This window comes from Pinus tabuliformis, chromosome 2_1 (assembly GCF_031772625.1).
Source record: "Pinus tabuliformis cultivar Carrire ecotype Pingquan chromosome 2_1, CPIR1, whole genome shotgun sequence".
Taxonomy (NCBI): Eukaryota; Viridiplantae; Streptophyta; class Pinopsida; order Pinales; family Pinaceae; genus Pinus; species Pinus tabuliformis.
In genome coordinates, this window is record NC_142299.1 from 857564321 (window position 1) to 857588556 (window position 24236).

General features: G+C 41.7%; 1 pseudogene; it reads left to right on the forward strand.

The window, feature by feature from the left end:
• The first annotated feature begins 1414 nt into the window (after window positions 1–1414).
• The window catches only part of LOC149203382 (uncharacterized), a 36235-nt pseudogene continuing 13413 nt past the window's right edge, over window positions 1415–24236 (forward strand).

Sequence of the window (24236 nt, forward strand, 5' to 3'; positions counted from 1 at the left end):
TAGTTAGAACTAGTTAAACTAACAATAAATCAAATTAACTAAAATGCATCATTGCAAATTAGCAATCAAACATACTGAACTGAACTTAAGCTTCCCCGACTCGAATTACCTGAGCTAATTGAGTGACAAGTTCCATGTCATCTTAATTAACTACCTCCAAGATTTTTGTGGAAATAGAAATTCTAATTGTCTCTAGTTTGACCAAGGCAAAGTCAAACTGAGATTTTCTTATAGAAATATGTCTTTCGAATTAATCACATTATTAGGATTTGGTCTACGTTTTGAACCAACTAATGTGGTTTATCCTATGGATTTTCTTCATGCATTTTCAATAGAAAGTGAGTAACTATTACCATTTCTACACCAAAATTAATTAGATGAGTTTTTAATTATAAAACTTCAATGAAAGGAGTGTTATTTTTTCCATCTAAATTTATTTATAGGAATTAAAACTAACTAGTATAGGTCATTTCGATAACCTTTATAGGGAAGGAGACAAATCATGGCACATATTTGTCACAAAATTAATGAAATATCCATTCACTCCATCTCTATATCTCCTTTTTTCTCGCGTTATTTCTCTCTCCATTTCCCTCCCTCCCTCATTATCTCTCTCTCTCTCTCTCTCTCTCTCTCTCTCTCTCTCTCTCTCTCTCTCTCTCTCCCCATCACTATTTCTTGCTATACCTCTCCCTCCATCTCTCTTTCTATCTCTCTTCTTCCCTCTCTCTCCCAAAACTGTATCTATCTCTATATCCCTACCTATTTCTTCCCGACCTGTCTCTCTTTATCTCTCCCCTCCAACTCTCTCTCTTCACTTTTCTCCATCTCTCCCTTTCTCACCCCTCAAACCCATCTCATATTGCAAGTTATTAATAAATAAACAAAATATATTTTATTGTAAAATTTAATAAATACCCGATAAAATTATTGTTACCAAAATTTATGTCACGAGGATAATGTCATAGAGAAATCAGCATTTATTACTCATAATAAAATCAATTCATTAGAATGTCCTGATTTAGTGGAAAGAAATTCATATTTTCTTTTATGGTCGGTCGATTCGTAAATAAATAGATTGAAGTTTCACGTTTTGAATATATATATATATATATATATGGAAAATTGCGATTTGATATATATGTGAGATCATATCGTCTCAACCTAAAATTGTGTGTGCAACCTCATAGGGAGTTTTATTGATACATGATCTGAAATTGCTTAAACCACCCAAAAGTGTCTAGGTCGTACTTTTGATCATTCATTTCAACATAAAATTGTGCAATCTCAATCTCGTAGGGCAATCTGGTAGGACAGAAATTGTGCAATCTCTATATCATAGGGAAATCTGGTAGCGCAGAAACTGTGCAATCTTGATCTCATAAGGAAATCTAGTAGGGCAGGGTAGGGCATGATGGCATCAAGAGATGCAGACAGGAGGATGATCCAAGAGTCTATAGGAGATGGAGATGGAGATGGAGAGGGAGAGGGAGAGGGAGAGGGCTCCAATAGACAAGTTGTGGCACCATAAACTAATTCCACTAGGAATAAGAGAATTGAAATTAAGAAATGGAATGTTGTTGCACTCTGGGCATGGGGTATCATGTGCTCCCAACCTTGTTGCATTTATTTATTTAATTAAAACATAGTCATTTTACACCAGTCTTCAAACTATCTCTTAAACAAGAATCCTTCTCACTAAAAATTTCCAATTTAACTTGAATGATTTACTATTTTATTCTAACACAATTTTAATCTAATCATTTCTGCATGCAAACATCCAGGTCGATAATTGTGCAATGTGCAGAAACCACGTTATGGATCTCTATATGTTCTATTTATTTATTTAATTTAATAGTAGAAAATTGAGAAGATGGATTGTTTTTTGGAGATTTTTCAATCAGTTTGACAAAATTTTATGAAATGTGAAAAAAATATTATTATCTTTATTTTCATACATACATGTATAGAGTTTCAGGCAAATCAAGGAACTGAGACCACTGAAGAATGCACAGTTGCATCGGGTATGTTAAAAATATGTATTATTATTATTATTATTATTATTATCAAATGGATAGAGGCTAGAGTAGTTAGATACTGAAGAGTGCAGAGAATGATCGACTACAGTGCAGAAAGGCAGAGTCAGTAGAAGCACAAAGTTTTCAATTGACAAAGGCAATAACAGTTAGAGACTTTGATGATAGATGCATCATACTGATTCAGGTTGGATATTCTTTTTGTTTCTGGAGCTGCTGGAGCAACAACACTTGAGAGAAGTGTTGCATGCATAACATTCCAAAGGTTTAGGATCGAGATCGAGTTGAATTCCTTTCTTGTTAAGAGGGTGTGTTGAAAATAGCAACAAGAAATGATAAAAATAGAATCCTGAATATTCCAATTTTAATTTGTCCTTGAATTAAAATTGAGAATTCAAATTCAAATTTAGTCTCACCAGCTACCTGAAAAATAATTAATTAATTCATCTTGGATTAATTGGTTGGAGAAATTCAAGTTAGAAGTCTTTGTAAATTCACGCAACAATTATCCCTTAAATTAAGGAGATTATCACATAATTAAGGAGATAAGATTGAGTTATATTTGAGTTGTAATTAATTAGCTCAGTTTACTGAGTTAAGTCCAGTTAAATTAGTTCCAAATTGTTTGAGGAACTAATTATGAGTTATCAGTCAGTTGATGCATGCATGCACTCATAAAGTGTACTCCGGATAACTGAAGATTCCCTCATCATAAACTCATGCATGTCTATTCTGAGAAAGACCTAGTTGATCTAAATGTCAAGGAAAATGTACTATCAGTTGCATGTTTTCTCCTATAAAGGAAACTCATGCATGCAGAAGGACTAAGGTTCCTTGAGTATTGCACAGTTTTACTGTAATATTCCTAATTAGCCATGGCTAATTGGAATATTCAATTTTGTTCAATTTTTTTCCTTCTATAGTTATTTGTAAATAAAAGGTGAGGAAGGGGGGACATAACTCACTTTTAGAATAAAAAGTCACTTCCTAGTAGCACAACATTGTGACTTAAAGGGGAGCCAAGGGTGCCAAAAGGGGACGCAGAAATGGAGCCCACGCAGACACATGGAGGAACTGCGCAGGAGGAAAGGAACAGGTGGCAAGTGGGGAATCACACAGGAGGAGGTAAGCCTTGGGATTAAGAGAGGCAAAGGCCATAAAAGAGAAAGGATCCCCCTCATTTTGATCGTTCTGGTTATTAGCATTGGTGATAGTCATTTCGACTTAGAGCACATTGGCTATTTAGCTAGTCTGCAACATTGTTTAGTACATTGAGTGTCTCCGTTTAGATATCTCATCCTTAGCCCCGAGGGACTTCAAGTGCCTTCTTAGGCAAGGTATTTCCATTGGCATTCCAACAGTATTTTCATCAGCATTTCAGCAGTATTTTCATCAACGTCTTTGAGGAGTTGCACAGAACCCCAAGGGGGTGATTTTTTGGGGTTAGCCATTTCAGAAAAGCTTTCTGGGTTTTGTTGGGTTTCTTGAGTAGAGTACGAATCAAAAGTTTCGGCCTTTTATTAGAAGGGTAGCAGCTGCAAATACTCATTCGATTTCCACCAGCAGCAGGAGCACATTAGTTTTCCAGCAGCTGGGATGCAAATCAGTGTGAGGTCATTCCTTTGTTATTCTGAGTGTATTTCTTCACTTTCCTTGTGAAAGTCGAGGTGCCATCCTTCTGATCACCTCTATACTCATTCCTTTACTCAGTATAATAAAATGGCTTAGTATTCCTCACTGCATTTCATGTGTATCTATTTATATTTCATATGTTCATTATTATTGTTGCACTACTATTATATCTCTATCATTATATCTCTGTGATTTCCTCTGCTACTATACCACTTGTGCATTTTCCTGGTTGAGATTTTGATAGCGTTTGAGGAATATTCTGGGTTAGGGATATTACAGTGGTATCAGAGCTAGGTTCTGGCTCAGCCTGTGGAGCTAGCAATATATGACACCGGGGGAAAAACCCTATATCTATTACAGAAGTTAGAGATACAGAGACATTGGGCATAGGTTGGAGAACACTTACAGAGAGGGAGACTGTGCTCTGGTGGTGGACGTAGAATAGGAGCCTGTGGTGGACGTGGAGCAGGAGGATCCGATGGAATATGATGATGGGAAGAGATTTGTAGATACGCTCCTCAAATCCATGCAGGATCTATTGAGGCAGATTGAAGTGATGGGCCAGAGATTCACGGTAGTAGAGGCCACACAGCATGAGAGCCCATGATTTTTTTTGGTTGGTGAGGGATCGGGTGTATCCCACCATTTTCCAGAGCAGCGTGATACTGCGCAGTAGGTGGCATCACATGCCCCTACACGCTCTACCATGACCACTTTCTTAGGAGCTGACATGGGGGCCGTAGCCCAGCAGGAGGCAAAGCCTGGACATATGGGTGATTATTTTGTAGAATACTAGGCCTATGGGCAGGAGATCAGGGAAGCCCTGTCAGTTAGAGATTTTTTCTAGCTCCAACGGGATAGTAAACCCCATGACCATCACAGAGGGTACCGGCATTACCATGATGGTGACACCCACCGTGAAGCGAGTAGATTCCACTTGCCTATGTTTGATGGTTCACCAAACAGTTTGGCAAAGTCTTGGGTGGAGAAGCTGGACATTTATTTCCAGCTTAACCAGATGTCCGAGACAGAGGCCATCAAGGTGGTAACATTGCATTTGGACGGTGAGGCCCAGGATTGGTGGTTTCATGGGATGGTCACACTAGGGCACTCCACAGTGATGACATATGCCAAGTTTACCAAGAGACTGATGGAGCAATTTGGTCGGAGGGATCCAAAAAAGCATTTTGTTGAGCTAACAAGGGTCAAATAGGCAGGGAGCCCAGAGACCTACGTTGCAGATTTCTTGAAGGTCTCTATGATGGTGCCAGTCCTATCCATGGCACATAGGGTCTATATGTATTTTGAGGGGTTAGTAGAGCCACTTTATGGTTTAGTCCAATCAACTAGACCAGCCACACTCTAGGACGCTATCAGCAAGACCCGAGACTTACAGGATGTCTTACCTAGGACCCAAACACCTTACCCCTAGAGACAGACTTTCCAGTCTAATGGGAAGGATGTGAGGATTCCACCTCCAAAGGGGAATCCAGGATGAGTACAGCTTGAGGATGATGAAAGGAGGGAGGTGAAGAAGAAGAAGTTGTGCTTCACTTGTTAGGAGCCATGGGCACCAGGACATAAATGTGATGCTGGTAAAGCACATTTTATTGAGGTCTTCTCTGAGAGCAGTGGAGAGGAGGATGACGAGGATGATGTGGAGGCAGGAGATAGCCATGCCGTATAGGGTCCTTTGCCACAACCACCACCAGTAGTAGGTGGTGCATATTTTGCACCCACCGGAGGGGCCTTTGCAGCATTGCGAGGAGTTTCCAAGTATTTGACGCTACGCATACAAGGGACAGTACATGGCCAGAGAGTATCAGTTTTTGTTGACAGTGGGGTGACCCACAACTTCATTGATGCCCAGATGGTTGAGCAGAGAGGTATACAGACAGAGAGCTTCAATGGGTTTTCAGTCTTGGTCCTAGGAGATTCGACCATGATATGTGGTCATTATGTTTCAAAGCTTTCAGTGACAATGGGCACCTACACATCGAGTGACCACTTTTTCGTGGTCGATATTCCGTACACCAACATAATATTGGGTTTTCAATGGCTTATCACTCTAGGGAAGGTCACGAAAGATTGGAATACCCTAGAGATGGAGTGGGATGATGAGAAGAGAGGGAGGCATGAAAAGATACAGGGATAGCATACATATCTGCCTCAGATTGGTTCGGCTCATCGAATGCAGGTAGTCTTCTGAAAGGGAGACAAAGAGTGGGCAGTGGAGCTACGTGCATCAGAGGTAGGGACTACAGGATAGACGATACACCCAAAGATATAGTCTATCCTTGATTGGTATGCCATAGTGTTTGGGGAGATTACACGAGGGCAGCCACCCGATCGGTGGTTTGAGCACACCATCGAGCTGGAGCAAGGCATATAGGCCATAATTACCACCCCCTATAGGCACCCTAAGGCCTATCTTGATGAGATTGAGCGGGCTATCTAGGAGTTGTTGGCTCTTAGGCATATTTGACCAAGCACAAGTCCTTTTGCTTCTTCTGTCATGTTATGAAGAAGAAGGACAGTACATTGAGGATGTGCTTTAACTATAGGGTCCTGAATAAGAAGGCCCTAAAGAAAAAGTACCCCATACCCAAGATCGATGAGTTGATGGACAAGTTGAGAGGGGCACATTACTTCTCAAATATTGATTTGAGATCTGGGTGCCACCAGATTCGCATGAGGGAGCAGGACATTCCCAAGACTGGCTTCAGGTGTCACTATGGGAATTTTGAGTTCTTAGTGATGCCTTTTGGGCTAAATAACACCCCAGCTACATTTCAGTCCTGCATGAATCGCATCTTCTGTAGTCACTTGAGGAAGTTTGTGTTGGTATTCTTCGATGATATTCTCATTTACAGCAGGACTTGGGAGGAGCATCTCCAACACATTGAGACAATATTGTGTATCTTACAGGAGCAGCAGTTCTATCCCAAACTCTCCAAAAGTGAGTTTGGGTTGACAGAGATGTTGTATCTGGGACACATCATAGGGGTAGATGGAGTGAGGGTCCACGAGGAGAAGATTAGGCCATCAGAGAATGGCCAGAGTCGAGAAATGTGACGGAACTTCAAGGATTCACTGGCATTTGTACTTACTACCAGAAGTTCATCAAAGGTTTCTCACAGCTTGCTGCACCGCTAACATATTTGACGAGGAAGGGGGCTTTCTGTTGGTCAAATATAGCGCAGCAAGCCTTTGATAGGCTCAAGGAGGTTATGAGCAGCTGCCTAGTGCTTGCATTACCAGATTTCACACAGCCATTTGTTTTGGAGTGTGACATGTCGGGATAGGGGATCGACATAGTATTGATGCAGGGAGGACACCCTATAGCCTTTGAGAGTCGGAAGCTCCTTCCGCACGAGAGGTTGTATTCCATATACGACAAGGAGATGTTGGCCATCATGCATGCATTGGCTAAGTACGGGTAGTATTTGGTGGGTAAAAGGTTTAGAGTGAGGACTGATCACAACAACCTCAAGTTGTTTTTGGAGCAGAATAAGCTACAGGAGAGGTAGTAGAAGTGGATCAGTAAGATCCAAGCATATGACTTTGACATTGAGTATGTCAAGGGTAAGAACAACGTGGTAGCAGATGTCCTTTCACGTAAACCAGTCACATTGTCTCTTATGAGCTTGGATACAGATTGGAGGGCTCAACTCTTAGTAGAGTACTCCAAGGACAGGTTTTCATGTGAGGTTCTAGATGGGCAGGTGGCAGATGACACGTACAGGGTGGTCGATGAGATCATCTATTACAGGGACCAGATCTTCTTGACTGAGGGGTCGAAGCTCAAGAAGAAGATACTCCAGGCATCACATGATTCACCTTTGGCAGGACATCAGGGGTTTACCAAAACCTACAGGCCCATTAGAGAGAGGTTCTCATGGAAGGGCCTCAAGGAGGATGTACTCCAACACATCTGGGAGTGCAATGTTTGCCAGAGGAACAAAGGAGAGATGAGCCATCCTGTGGGTTTATTGCAACCTCTTCCCATTCCAGAGGGGAAATGGGAGAGTATTTCAATGGACTTCATCACACGGTTGCCCATGGTATAGGGAAAGGATTGTATCTTTGTTGTCGTTGATCGACTGACAGAGTACGCACACTTTTTTGCCATATCCGCACACTATACAACAACACAGATCACTGAGCTATTCTTCAGAGAGATCTTCAGGCTACACGGTCTTCCTAAGACCATCGTCAATGACAAGGACAACCATTTCATGGGTGGGTTTTGGCAGGACCTTTTCCGGTTGGTGCGGATAGAGTTGACACCGAGTACTAGTTATCACCTACAGATGGATGGGTAGAGAGAGATAGTTAACAAGTGGCTGGAGGGATACTTGCATAACTATGTCAGTGGGCAGTAGCGCGCATGGTTGAAATGGATGCATCTAGGGGAGTATTGCTACCATATTTCACATCACATGTCCATTGGTATGTCACCATTCTATGCCTTATATGGGTATCATCCTTTATCTTTTGTTGACATGATTTTTGGTGATAACAGGGCTCCTAGAGCCCAGATTTGGACCCAAGAGAGTCAGGATATCCTCCGAGCTCTCAAGGATAACATGGCTACAACACAGAACCAACAGAAGTTGTATGTCGATAGGGGTCGGGTGGAGAGGTTGTTCAAGGTAGGGGACATCATGGTCTACCTATGATTACAACCATACCAACAGTTGTCACTGAAGCAGAAGCGGGTTGAGAAGCTCAAGCCCCTCTTTTATTGGCCATACAGGGTGATACGCAGGATTGGACAGGTTGCATATGAGTTGGAGCTACCCTAAGGCAGCAAGATTCATAACATTTTTCATGTATGATGCCTGAAGAAGGCATTGGGGTAGCATGTGACAGTGACATATGAGCTACCACCCATGGATGATGAGGGACATTTGGTATTGCAGCTAGAGGCTATCATTGATACCAGGGAGAGGCAGCTGCAGAGGAGGACGGTCCGGGAATTCTTGGTGAGAAGGGTGATTGGGTAATGAAAATGGAAGTGAAAGACAATTAGAGAAGGATTATTGGGTAATTTTGATACTACAAACTTAGAAGCTATCAACACTCAAGAAAAAAATTGAATCATAAACTAGCTCCGGAATTTTACTTACAAGCAACCTGTATGCCCTAACTCCAATGTTTCCTTCTGTTATCGTGTAACCTTGTTAAAGACATTAATGATGAGAGGTAACTCTTAAATCCTCTAATGAGATTGATATCCCCATATTGAAGGGTTTACATTGGAAAAGATAATTTACTCATAGAAGTGTGCGTCCATTCTTGAAAGTGCTAAAAAATTCAAGTCCATCCTCAAAAGTATGTGTGTGGGGCTTGGTGCAGCATTGGTATACAACAGTAGGATTGAGTGCATGTTTCCAAAAATGATTAGATGCAAAAAAAAAAATCTATGTACATAACTTTATTAAATGCAAAAGTGCACCTAAAATATTTTTTATAAAAGCTCATTCTCATTATACCACTATTCATTATACTACTATCCCATGATATAGTAGGGAATAAAAAGAATGTACCAATAATGCTAAATATTATTGCTAAAACAAAATAATATTACTTCAAAATAGTCTAAGGATTGAATAGGAAATCATAATAAAAAGAAAAAAATGTAGGATGAAGTAAATAAAATAAAAGTGATTTCTTAAAAATAGAATGTGATTTTCTCAAAAACTAAGAAACAAAGATAAAGAAAAATAAAATATAAATATCTATACTAAGTTATGTGTGTTGAAACAACGAAAGAGGGAAAATAAATATAAATATTTATAAAATGATATGTGTGTTGTTAAAGATACTCATATACAACATCTGTCACAAAAATAAATAAAAATACAACGAACTCTATTCTCAACTCTATTCTCAATTCTTTTCTCAGCCAATAAAAGAATTGAGAAACACTAAATCAAATTTGACATCCCTTCGAACATCTGTCACTCTGAGCGATGGAAAATACAAATGGTAGTTTTGGGGATTTTTTGTGTAACCCACAATTATGCCCAACCCTTTTGTAGGCTCTAACTTCTTCCTTTACTCTTTGGAGACATGGAAACAAGCAGAGGCTCCAAAGGTATTGAACTGTGACACATCAAGCTTCCTCCATGAGAAATTCTACTATGGTGTGATCATGCCAATAATCCAATGAGGATTCTTGTTCTTTAAATACACCATTGTGTTGCATGCTTCAACCCACAATTGTAGAGGTAGGATTTTGTCATGCAACAGCACCTGTGCTACTCCCATAATGCTATGGTTCTTCATCTCAGCAACCCCATTCTATTGTGGGTTTTGGGGTGTTGTCAACACTCACCAAATTCCTTCTTTTGCACAAATTTTTTTAAACTCATTTGACATGTACTCACCTCCATTATCACTTCTAATATCCTTCACCTTCTTTCCTGTTTCTTTCTCAACTAGTGCCTTGAAATCTAATAAATTAGAGAAAGTCTCATCCTTCTTCTACATGAAGAAGACCCAACACTTTCCTGAGAAGTCATCAATAAATATGACAAAATTTGTGTCTAGCAGTGGAGGTTGTCGAGAAAGGTCCATAGACATCAAAGTGGATCCTTTGAAGGACTACATGTTCTGTGATGTCACAATCATGGAAAGTGGCTTTTGTGTACTTCGCTAAGGTACACCCTTTGCATGTACCTTGTTGCTCTTGTGCTCCTTTGGGGAGCCCTGTGGTAATCTATTGCATGATCTTTAAAGTGCCATGATCAAAATGACCAAGTATTTTATGCCAAAATTAACTCTCATCGTGACTCTACACCATCTCTGCCTTTGTGCTCAATGAGGCATAATCCTCCATATCTATCTTGTAGAGGTTCTTCACACGAACCTCAATATTCTTCACCTATCATGTGGCTATGTGTCTCAAGAATTCCTTTCCTTTGTTGAAGATCACATTGTAGCCACAGTCTTCGAAAACTGCAATAGATATAAGATCCTTCTTTAGACCCAGAAAAAACATCACATCCTTGAGACTGAGAGCGGAGCCTGACTCACACTAAAAGGTGACTGCACCAATCTCAGTCACGATGTACCTTCCATGATATCCCGTATTGATGTGCATTTGGAGATCCTTCTCCTCCAAATCATTGAAAAAATATTTGTTCCCCGTCATATGGAATGAGGCACCGCTTTCAAGGTACCATACACTTCCCATCGTTGTGATGGCCATGCATGCAATTAGAGTAAAATCAAGCTCGAATTGTGCAGCTAAAGCTTCACCTATTGCTCCTCTTGATGTCTTCTTATGTATCTTCTTATGTGTACACTTCGTGGAATAGTGCCCAAATTCATGAAAGTGAAAACACTTGATTAAGTCTTTCTTCTTTCCCCCTTGGCTAGATTCTGCTTTTGATTGGGATTTCTTCCCTTCCCCTTTATTTTCATTTACATCCAAGGCACAATTATCCCATCCTTGGCATTGGATGAAGTCCTGTCTCTGGTAAAGCGCCTTATTTCCTCCTGTAGCAAATCAGACCATAAGCATTACCAATTTGATAGTTTCTTCATCCCATTCGCTGGATCTTGGTAGTTGTGCCAACTCTTAGGAAGGCTTAGAAGGGATAGGCCCACCAAATCATCCACTTCTATAGTAACAAAAATTTTACCAAGATCTTCACGACATTGTGTGAAGCCGCTCAGGTATGGTGGAATGGTCTCATTCCTCTGCATCTTGATATTTCAAAGTTTGTCCTTGAGTGCCAACTTCTTATGGTCACTACTATTCTAGAACAAATCTATCAGTGCTTTCCACATTGCATGCAGAGTCTATCTCACATGGAGATTTGAGAAAATATGGTATCATACTCCCTCCCATATGATTCTCGTCACCTTGGCTACACACTTCTTCCATTATACTAGATCCTTAGCATCAGATGCTGCTGGTTTCAGAGTATCATTATCAATGAATTCCTTCAACCGATTATCCTCAAGTACTACCTCCATGCGGTACTCCTAAGCAACATAATCTGAGCTTCCCTCAAGGGCATACTTGAGAATTAGTCCATTGAAAACCATATTGTCAGTCCTGGAGTAAACCTGCAACATTGATCTTCAAATTTAAATCTCCTGCAATGAAAAATTCAAAATATTTTCACTAGAGTGATTCCAACTCTAATACCATGTAGAAATTAATGTGTAGATTCAATACTTCTCATGAATTTACTAAATCATAAGACTTGAAGCTATTCTACCTATTGGCGGAAGTTAATTCACCATATAGAACACAAATCATAGACATGCAAAAGGAAACATCACACACATGCACACATATTTATCTAGGGGAAACCAACTACTCAAAATTGCTTACTATCTATATTTCATTAATCACATAATAGAGATGAAATATGTATGCTTAATCAATCTTGAGCACACCCTGCACGTGTATAGTCTATCCATTTTCTTGACTGATTGACCCTAACCAACATTTAGCCAATTTTAAGCCCCCCAAGCTCTTATTTCCTTGCGATGTTTCCCTAGCAAATTGGCCCATATTATTTAGGAATTTCCACTATTCAATTGTGCAATTCCCTAGGGTCCTTCATGTGACTACATGCATCACATGTACACATGGGAATATGCTACAACTCATAGTACACTGCCTTGGAATCTCCATCTCAACTAGGTAACTCAAATTCTCTACATGCAACAATTATTTTTGGTTGATTAATTAGATAACTGGTTGATCACTAAGTGTGGTTGAAGTTCCACTTCCATAACTTGACCTCCACTAGTTCTTATGATAGTTAGAACTAGTTAAACTGATAATAACTCAAATTAACTAAAATAGATTACTTCAAATTAGCAATCAAACATACTGAACTGAACTCAAGCTTCCTCGACTAGAATTAAATTACTTAACTGAGTGACAAGTGTCATGTCATATTAGTTAAGTACCTCCTAGATTTATGTGGAAATAGAAATTCTTACTACAGTTTCAACAGAAAGTGAATAGCTATTCCCATTCTACACCAAAATGAATTAGAGGATTTTTTTATTATGAAATTTAAATCAAACCAATGTTATTTTTTCCAATTAAATTTATTTATAGGAATTAAAAATGACTAGTATAGGTCATTTCGATAACCTTTGCAGGGAAGGAGACAAAACATGGGACATCTTTGTCACAAAAATAATGAAATCTTCATTCACTCCATCTCTCTATCTCCATTTTTCTCGTGTTCTTTCTCTCTCCCTTTGCCTGCCTCCCTACCTCATTGTCTCTCTCCCTCTCTCCCCCATCACTATTTCTCTCTACAGATCTCCCTTCATCTCTCTTTATGTCTTTCTTCTTCCCTCTCTCTCCCCAAACCATATCTATCTCTATATCCCTATGTATTTCTTTGCGATCTATCTCTCTTTATCTATCCCCTCCAACTCTCTCTCTCCATTTTTCTCTCTCTCCCTTTCTCATCCCTCAAACCCCATCTCTATATTTTGGGTCTAAGTCTTGAGATTCTTTGCCTAATCATGGTAAAGGCCACCTTGGACACCTCAATTGTTTTTTGGGACCTATTGCATTAAATTATTCCATAAATCATTTCTAGGGTCCTATGAGACATAAGTACTAGTGAAAACCACTTAGTGGCATGGGATCCATAATCACAAGCCAAACACATCTCTAAGAGCCCATGTGTGGTTTTTCAAGGCATTCTTCTTGGCCTAGATGGATAAAATCTTTGTTTGTGGTTGAAAGTCCATGTTTCCATCATAGCCATGTCCTGGGATAGAAAACCCATGTTTGAGCTAACATTATTATCCATAGGTTCCTAAAGAATTTCTTTAGGGCTTAGGGCTAGGTTCCACACCTCCATCCATCCCCCAACCCCAAAAAAAATTTCATGGCACTATGACCTAAATCTATTGCTAAAAACCTTCTAGAGGACTCCATACTTTCTCTTAAAGGAAAAGCATCCCACAAAAAGGTCCAATTGGTGGTTCAAAACCCCATTCCTGTCCCTTTACCTTTAGAAGCTATCTTTATGGTTTTACGATTGAGTTTCCTCCCCCAACCATGGCCAAGGCTACCTGGGATGAATCATAACTTTCATCATGACTTATGCATGCCTTCTTCCCTATATCATTTCTAGGGTTCTGGGACATGTAGCTACTACTAAATACCACCTTGAATTGAAAATTACATGGTCACTTCAATAATTAATTAATGGTTGATGATTAAAGATACTAACCATAAATATACATAAATGAATAAATAATTTTGTAATGTGATTTAATAATTTTTTATTATTTTTTAAATTTAAAAAATATTAAACTAATATATTTTAAATAATAATATTTACTAAAGTATGGGGAATCGATAAAAAACGAGCTCTGCAACTCAAACCCTAATGGCGGCAAAGCGGTGAAAACCTAAGGAAGTCGGGACAAAAGTGTGGACAACCGACGCAGTCTAGTCCAGCAGAACTGTCAACGGACAAAGCAGAAAAGGAATGCCAGGAAATGTCAGGAGGGGATAGATCCCCTCCTACTGAGAAGTGGCGGCAGGAGACAAACAAAGCAACCACGAGTCAGAGAAATGGAAGAGCACGAGGCCGATGCTAGGAGCGGCCTGGCAATCAGGCCGCAGAGGAAAGTGCCTGCCATGTACAATAGAGAAACCCAGATATGTGATCCCAGCGAACAAGCTGGAAATGTACGAAGTTACATGAGGGACCATGCCCTTATCTACAAGTTTTTCGGAGTCTGGCCATCAGAAAGGGACCTCACCAAGTGGATACAGTAGAAATGGCAGCCTCAAGGCCACATTGAGCTCAAGCTCGGAGCGAAAGGCTTCTTTACGGTAATCTTCTTTAACCTGAAAGATAGAGAATGGGTTTTTGATAGCAGCCCATATTTTTATAATAATGCCGGTCTATTCTTGCATTTTTGGGAAGACTGTTATAACCCAGACAAAGAAACGTTTCTGGCTGCTCCTGTCTAGGTCTGTCTATTTTGGCTCCCCATAGACTTCTGGGACCAGGATATCCTGGAAGGAATAGGAAACTCAATAGGAAGCTTCGTGAAAATAGTAGATACTACAAAGAAAGGTAGATACACCTCGTATGCCAGGATTTGTGTCTACATGAACCTAGCAAACCCCATCCCCGACACTATAGAGCTTGAATACCACGAAGAGATATGGCAGCAAAGCATAGACTATGAACATATTTAGTTTAGGTGTCATAGATGCCATACCGATGGCCATCTAGCAAAGAAATGCCCAATAACCTGGGAGGAAGAAGAAATCAGAGGATCCCAAGGAAACAAGAGAGAGTCGGATCAGGAGGAATTCCAAGAGGTGAGAAACAAAAAGAAAGCCAACAAGGAAAACCCCCAGAAAGATAGGAAAGCAAACAACCTGACACAGCGAAACCAAACAGTTTCGCTATACTGCAGGTAGAAGAGGATGAGGAAGATCAGCACATGGAACATCAGGAGGATAAAGGATCACATTGCAGTGAAACTAGTGAAAGGATCCTAGCTAAAAAAAAGGCCCCGAGTGAGACACAAGAACAGGAGAAGGAAACAGAGGAACAAACGGATCAGATGGAGACAGACCAGGAGTCCAGTAGGGAGGACTTAAGCCAGGACAAGGAAGTGTTGGGAAATTTGTTGCATGAATGGAAGAACCTGGATGAGAGGTTTATTTCCGAAGATCAAAAGAAGTTGTATACTGAAACCTTCCAACAATACAAAACCAAATTAGAAAAATGCAAATCCCGAATAGCAGAAAACCAAGAGACTCAAAAAGAAACCCGATTAGATCAGACTGGTCAAAATAAGGGGGGGGGAGAAGAAGAAGAAACATCAAGGAAACCATACAACTCATGGGAGAAACCCTAGTCAACACTAGAAAAGTAGTCCCGATATCAGCGGTGTTCCAAACCCTCTCTCAAGTTAAATCAATGATTTTGATGTCATGGAATATCAGAGTCTTAAATAGTAAAGGAAAACAGAGACATCTTGAAGCACGACTCGAACAAGACAAACCTTAGATCATGCTTCTCGAAGAAACCAAAATACCAGGACAGAAAATGGAGGAAATCCTAAATAAAATAAAACCAAGATACGAACATGTCACTATAGACCCCAAAGGCAGTGCAGAAGGAATAGCTATCCTCTAGAACCTAGTTGAAGTCCTCGCTAACTGGAGGATAGGAATGCCAAGAATCCTCACCGAGCGATTCAGACTAATAGGACAAAGTGAATAGGTCGCAATCTCAGTTGTATATGGGCCCCACATCTGAGCAGACAGAGACATGTTCCTCACTCAGCTGACTAAGATCTGAAGTTTACACCAAGAACAAAGATGGATCCTAGCTGGAGACTTCAACTTAATTTCTTCTCGAGAAGAGAAAAAAGGTGGAATAAGCAGGGAAGACACAAAAATGGAAAAATTCAGAGAAGTGCAGACAGAATTAAGAGTAGTGGATATCCCAACCATCAACGGAAAATTCACATGGAACAATAGAAGAGGCAGTTCCAAACAGATTACTTTAAGACTGGATAGATTCCTCATCTCGGAACACATAATTGAGCTGGATATCTTCTATGAAGCCTCTATCCTACCCTCAGCAGGGTCGGATCACTGGCCAATAAAGCTGGAAATAGCCTTAAATAATTAGAGCAAAAGGAGACCCTTCTGGTTTGAGTCCTTATGGCTCTGAGCCCCTGACTTCCTAGACAAAGTAAGAGGCAGGTGGCAGGACAGAAAAAGTGGAAAGGAGGGCCTCAGAAAAATGCACTCATTTCAGAAAAGGCTCAAAGAAATTAAAAGCAAAATTAAAAAGTGGAACAAGGAAGAATTTGGCAATATCCGGCAGGATTAGGGCAAACTCCAAGCCATAATGGAAAGAATCCAGCAGCAAATCATCTTAAAAGGGCGAAGTCAGGCACTGGCAAAGGAGGAAGGTAGAGTAATCACCCAATTCGAGGAAAGGAGAAAACGGGAGGAAATCCTATGGAAACAAAAATCCCGAATCCAATGGCTCAAAGAAGGAGACAAAAACTCCAAATTCTTCCATAAAGCCATGATAAATCACCGCCAACACAACAGAATTTTCTCCTTGAAAGATAAGGAAGGAAACAGAGTGACTCAGCAAGATGAAATTGAACATCTTTTGGTGGAGCATTTCAAAGGTATTCTCTCTGAACCTAATATCAACAGAGCTGAGGACATAGACAAAATCAGCCACCATATTCCCAAGAAAGTCTCTAGAGATCAAAACTTGGCCCTTCTTCGGATAATCTCCAAGGATGGACTGGAGGAAGCAATAAACAAAATGGCTAAAAATAAGGCCCCAGGACTTGATGGTTTTACCATCCAATTATATCAGGCCACTTGGAGGTTCATGTGAAATGATCTACTTGATCTAGTGGAGGAATCCAGATGCTCCAAATGCATGCACCAAGGTTTGAATGCCACCTTCTTGGCATTAATTCCAAATTTTGGCTGCTCAGATGAACCACAGGGTTTTAGGCCAATCTCCCTATGTAATGTGGTTTACAAAATTCTTGCAACTATCATTGTCAATAGGCTTAAGCCTATCCTGCCGGATCTCATTGCCCTAGAGAAAACTGGCTTTGTCTAAGGAAAGCAGATCACTGATGGCATTATAGTTGCCCAGGAAGTGATCCATTCCCTGAAAAGCTCTCGAGCCCCAGGCATGCTTATCAAACTGGATATGGCCAAGGCGTTTGACAGGCTAAGCTAGACCTATCTGGAAGGTATCCTAAAAGCCTATGGATTTGATCAACGATGGATAAAATGGATCCTGTCTATGGTTAGATCCCCCGTCCTATCAATTCTCCTAAACGGCTCCCCCTCTGAAGCTTTCACTCCATCTCGTGGGCTAAGGCAGGGCGACCCCCTGTCTCCTTTCCTCTTCATCTTGGCTGCAGATGGCCTAGGCAGACTGGTTAAGGCTTAGGTTTCCAAGGAACAGATAAAAGGCCTACACATCTACGGACAAGATATTCCAATCTCCCACCAGCAATTTTGGATGACGTAATGCTTTACGGTCAGGCCAACCTAAAGGAGGCCCAAAGAATTATCAAATCCCTATCTCAATTTAACAGAGCCTCCGGGATGGAAATTAATAAAGATAAATCGGAAGTGTTCTTCTTTAACACCTCCTTGGCAGTCCAAAGGTTCCTTTCTCATACTCTAGGCTTCAACAGAGGATCCTTCCCCTCCAAATACCTGGGAATCATGTTACATGAGCACCAATTCCGGTCAGCCAACTGGAATTTGCTAATCAAGAAAATCCGCAATAAAATGGAGAACTGGACCCATCGCTCACTAAATGCCCCAAGTCGGGTAACCGTATTGAAATCTGTTTTGCAGGCCATCCCAAATTACCAGCTCTCATGCCAGGAAATTCCTAAAGCTGCGAGCCAAATGCTGGTCTCACTGTTCAAAAATTTTCTCTCGCAAGGGACTAGCAAAACTAGAAAGTGGGCCCTTATCTCATGGGAGTGGCTCTACTGGCACCCTAAAGATGGTGGTCTTGGACTTCACGACCCCTTCATCCTAAATCAAGTAATGGTCACGAAGCTCTGGTGGCGGTGGCTTCAGGAGCGCCCTGAGTTGTGGAAGATACTCTGGGAAAGAAAATATGACGAGAAAGGGGAAATTGAAGACAAACTGAGAAGCACGACAGAGACCAGAGGTTTTGCAATATGGAACCTAGCTAGAGGCAACAAGGATCTGAGAAGGGAGCACAGCTTCTGGGAAATCCAGGAAGGAGACAAAGCTAGATTCTGGGAGGAATCTCGGCAGCAAAGAGACCATCTCATTCAAAAAGACAACCTCCATGCCATCCTTACCTTTTCGACCCAGGTAGTGGCTTCAACTGTCGGCAACTTCTGGAAGCCTGACGAGGTAGGATACTGGCGAAATTGGAAATTTAAAGAAGACTGGGCAGGTGATGAGTCCCAATTTTTGGTACAATTTGGGCTCATTTGGCCTACTTGCTCTGCTCAAACCATTCATTTTTTATTGATTATGCATTCATTTCTTGGTTTATTCGTGTTGTTTGTAGGAAGAAGGGTAGACATTCTATCTACGTGACTAATGCATGATGCTTTTAGGTTTTTGGCATTAAAAGGGAGAAAAAACCACGAGAAAGGAGACAAGGAGACAATGAGGTGGCACTGTTGGTTTTTAGGAGAGGATGTCCACGGTCTTGGGGACCTTCCTCGTGATTCCCACCATAGCTCCGAGCTCCAATCCATCTCCCCACCGAGCTTAGAAGCAGCCAGCTGTTCTACAGGAACAGCAGTTATAACTGTTCTACAGGAATAGCAGTTATGACTGTCCTACAGGATCAGCAGTTTAAACTTCAGTTGGACAGCCGAGCTCCTCAAATCAAGGACACCTATTGGATGATCATTTTGCATAAATACTGAGGCCGTAGCCTTGGATAGAAGCTTTTTGAACCTTGGTATTACTCTTGTAATTTGGAAGTACGAGCTACAGCTCGGTTTTTGTTCCTTTTGTAAGCCAATTTTGGCATGTCATCAGACTTTCGTTTATGAATAAAGGCAGTCAGATTTTGATCTCATTCTGAGTTTCTAAGGGAGCTATAGCTCTCAGGTTAGAGCCCAACCTGAGAGCAACAGATCTCCTCGGTGTTGTAATGTTGTTGCATTTCGTTCCAGCACTTTGAGTTTTTACTTTCACATGCAATTCGAATTTACAGTTTGTTAATTTAGTCTTTTTCATGAGCTTAGATAGGATTAGTTTAGGGTGAATTTGTTTCCAGTTGCTTAGGTTAGAAGAGGATAGAAATAATCTATTGGAGCTCCAGCAAAAGGTTGTTAAGGCTCACTGCCATCTCTGTTAGGGATTGGGGTGCAGTCCATAACCAACCATCAAAAAGAAACGCAGTTCTTCTCATTTCCATGCAAGCTGCAACATAGACATTCTCGTTGAAGATCCATCCATGCACTGTTGACATTGAACCATACTTCTACATTTCACTTCCATGCACAAGTTTCATTTCTTGGTTTTCCATTGCTGTTCATAGGTTTCATGGCACAGTCATCATAGGTTAATGAATTTCTCGTTTTTGGTGCATAAGTCATTTGTTTCATTTACGCTGCTCCTTATCATTCCACCTTCTTCTTCTTCTTCTTGATCTCTCCTCAATCCATCTACTCAGCCTCTGTCCAACTCATTTACCCTCCAACTCATCCATTGATCACTTAGATCCATTTACTTCAACTTTCGTTGATCCCATCCTTCCAACCGTCAAACCACTGCATACACTCTTCCTCCATCTGATTTCTCTGCTCCTGAGCCATCACCAGCTCCATCTCCATCTCACCTATCCTTCCACACCACTCCAACACTCCTCCATCTCCCAAAACCTCCACGGCCAAACATCCTGTAGAATTGCACAGACTTCCTGTAGAAACCCCTGAGTTTCCTGTAGGATCCCCTGCAGACTTCCTGTAGAAACCTGCAAACTCGGTTGCTGAGCATCCGAACGTGGTAGGCTTCTGTGGACTGATGCTGGAGACCCTCTGGGACCTCCCTTAGCCATCCTGACCTTGCCCATGCTTTTCTTCCATTCCAACCGCTCCTGCACAACCAAACCCTAATCAAAAGCATCATCACAATAAATCCAACCACTTAATGAAAAAAATACAAAAACATGTCTTTTCAGATGCAAGTAGCTTAGATGCATGTATTTCAGCTCACTACAAGTAATGGCATTAGTGGTAGTTGTTTCATTCACAGTTTTGCATAGTTAGGGTCTAGCTAGTTAAATTAGGGTTTACTAGGGTTTTCATGCTTTATTGGTTTTCAACTACTTTCTGCAATTAGACTAGTCTCCTTTGAGTTAGCTTTCGTCCATCATTCATAAAGCTTCTTCTGTGAGCCTATAGAAGTTGGCTTGAGCCCTAGCGGACTTGTGCCAGCTGACCAAGTGACAGCTGCGACAAGAGCTAGTACTTGTGCATACAGCACTGTCGCTTCCAAGTTTGTACGAACTACCGGGTTGATAAAATTAGAGATAGGAAGCTCCAGGAGTTGTAGCATTATTGCTACAATACTGGAGCCCACCATACTTTTGGCGCCGTTGCCGGGGAAGCGTCAGAGTATTAGTAATTGTTGCTTTTCTTCTACTTCATTACTCTTACCTTCTGCTGAGTAGTTTACTTCATTTCCATTCTGCAAAAGTAGCATAGACATTTCCTGCTTTCATAGATTAGCATTTCCTGCTTTCATAGATTAGCATTTCCTGCTTTCATAGATTAGCATTTCCTGCTTTCATAGATTAGCATTTCCTGCTTTCCTAGATTAACATTTCCTTTCTGCAAGCGTAGACTAGCATTTCCATTCTTGCAATTTCCTTTGAGCAACGTAGATTAGTTCTTTCCTGCTTTCAGTTAATTTTGCATCTTTCATAGTTAGTTGTAGATCAATCTGTCTCAGTTTTGCAGGTACCAAAAGAAAAGCAAAGCAAAAGCAATCAAAAAGAAAAAGAAAGTCTTTTCCATTTCATGCCTCGTAGGAACCGAGATAGATCAGGCAAATTCCTACCAAACACCCCCACCACATCACTGAGTCACCCTTCTCTCTTCTTTGGTGACAGTGACCCAGAAGAACCTATAGGTGAACAACCTGAGATATCCAAAGACCCTATAGTAGAAGAAGAGTTAGAGACCAATCCATCTGAAGCTATGGCTGACAATAGAAGAGAAGATGAGAGAATAGAAGGTGCCTTCCCCATCCGAGAGACCAATGGAGAGATGAAAATGAAGAACATTAGCCCCTCTGCCTTACCTCACTTCCATGGGCTGACCACTGAAGATCCAGACACCTTCCTGTTTGAGTTTGTTGTCCTTTGTAGAACCTATGACTATACTGAAGATGAGCAAAAGTTGAAACTTTTCCCTTCCACTCTCAAGGATGCAGCACTACGCTGGTTCATGGGCTTACCTGGGAATAGTATCACTACTTGGGCTTAGATGCAGCAAGCTTTCAACACCAAGTACCGGGATTACTGTAGGTCCAAGGAAACAAAGGGGGAAATCTTTCGGATGTCCATGGGAAATGATGAGTCCTTAGAGGATTATGAGGAGAGGTTCCAACTAAGCTACAAGCGGGCCAGGTGCACACTTGACCCTGAATCCCTCAAGTTGGTCCTGCTCCGAGGAGTCCCTGATGACCTCTTAGATACCCTTCACATGTTAGCTGGGGGGGACATTTACCAACTGCCTTATGAGGACATCAAGACTTTGTTTAGAAACCACTCCAGGGCAGCTCGGAAACGAGGTAGAGGAAACCACCTCTCAACTAGTGTCCCTTTCTCCAAACATGAGCTTGCAAATCAATTAGAAGATCTTAAGAGTGAGGTGAGACAAACCATTGCCATGCAGCTTGACACATTCAGGATTCAGCAAAAGAAAGAAGAGGCTGAGAGAGCCTTGGCTGTCTTCTGCCCTAGGTGCACAAGGAGGCACCCTAAGAACGAATGTCCATTGCATTCGGTTGAAGTGTGTTTCGTTTGTGAGGAGGACCATCCCACAAATCAGTGTCCAACCTTACCTGGGTTTAAAGCCATGTACCAAGGGACAGAAGCTCCCACAGAGCCTCTCTATTACCTCAACCAAAGGAGGCCACAGGGATCTAGACCTTATCAGCAGGGGATGCAAGGGGCATCTCAAGCTTATTACAGCCCCAACCAATCAACTCCTATGCCTTCCTGGGGTCCCCCTGCTCATCCTTCATGGTCCATGCCTCCTCCATGGTCTTATCCACCTCAGTACCCCTCTCAACCTACTTCTCATTCATATCACTCACATACCCAGCCACAGCCTCAATGGAATGCACCTCAGTCGGGGTGGAGGCCCCAATACAACACTCCTCCTGCCATCTTGCCTCCACCACCAGTTCAACCTCAGCCATTACCTCCTGCTCCTCCAAGGCAGCCTCAAATGCCTGCTCAACCGAACCCGAACCCCAACAATAGACAGGCCCAGCAGGTATACACTGGGGAAACCTCATGCCCTACCTATGCTGTGGAGATCCAGGAGATCAATCTTCGATCTGGAAAGACTCTACCAGATCGCCAACCTCCTCCCCCAGAGGATGAGGAAGATAAACAGGAAAGTGAACCAAAGTCTATTCCACCCTTTCCTGAGAGACTAACAGCCACCACACAACCCAACCCAGAGGAGGATGAACTTCTGGGTGAGCTCAAGCAGTTGTGTGTAAAAATACCACTTCTCCAAGCCATCAAGGATGTGCCGATATACAACAAGCTGGTTAAGGAGAAGTGTTTCAAACACCCAGGCAGACGAAAGAAAGATGCCTCAACTATCAATGTCATAGGACAACTGTCTGACCTTATGTTAGGACAAGTCATCTGCCCAAAGTACCTAGATCCTGGAAGTCCTGTAGTAGATGTTCACATCAATGGCACTATTATACCTCACACCTTGATTGATCTGGGGGCTGCCATTAATGTGATGACCAGGGATACCATGCTTAAGCTTAATCTTCAGGGTTCCTTGAGGAAGACCTCGACACTACTGCAATTAGCAGATCGCTCCACCATGACTCCCGAAGGGATTGTGGAGGATGTCTTGGTCTCTATTGACTCTTGGGAATACCCTGCAGACTTCCTGGTTCTGCAACCAAAGGCCAAGCTTACTGGATATCCTCTCATTTTAGGAAGGCCTTGGTTAGCTACTGCAGATGCTTACATAAGTTGTCGTGCAGGAAACATGACCATCAAAAATGGTCCCATGTCCAAGCAGCTAGTCCTATACCCTCCTGCCCAACCCTCCTTAGAGCATGACTTACCACTCTGGTTGGAAGAAGGAGAGGAAGACGAGGTGTACTCAGCACCTCTGTGCACCTTAGATACCACTAGAAGAGACCCCCCAACCGAGGATGACTTGATCGAGACCTTGATCCAGAATCCACCTTCCAGTGCACTACCCTTAGAGAAATTGGTGGAGGATGCCCAAGCTAGCACCTTAGTGGATCTTTGTACAACCAACCCTGTTACTCCCAGAGTCAAGAATGTGGAGTTCGGCCCTGAGAAGGCATTGAAGATCAGCTCCTCCCTATCTCCTTCCCAGGAAAAGGAGCTGTGTAGTCTGTTGGCCAACCACCTGGATGCTTTCGCTTGGAGCTATAAGGAAATGAAAGGAGTCCATCCTTCGGTCTGTACCCATCATATATACATCAAAGAGGATTGTAAACCGGTTAGGCAACCTCAGAGGAGAATGAATCCAGCCCTTAAGGACATTGTTAAGGAAGAATTGAAAAAACTGTTGGATGCCGGATTCATTTACCCCATCTCAGATAGTGAATGGGTGTCCTCTCTAGTGTTGGTTCCCAAGAAAAATGGGAAATGGAGAATCTGTGTGGACTACCGAGAACTGAACAAAGCTACCAAGAAGGACCATTTCCCTCTACCTTTCATAGATCAAGTGTTGGATGGACTGGCAGGAAAGAAGTTCTTCTCTTTCCTGGATGGGTTTAGCGGGTACAACCAA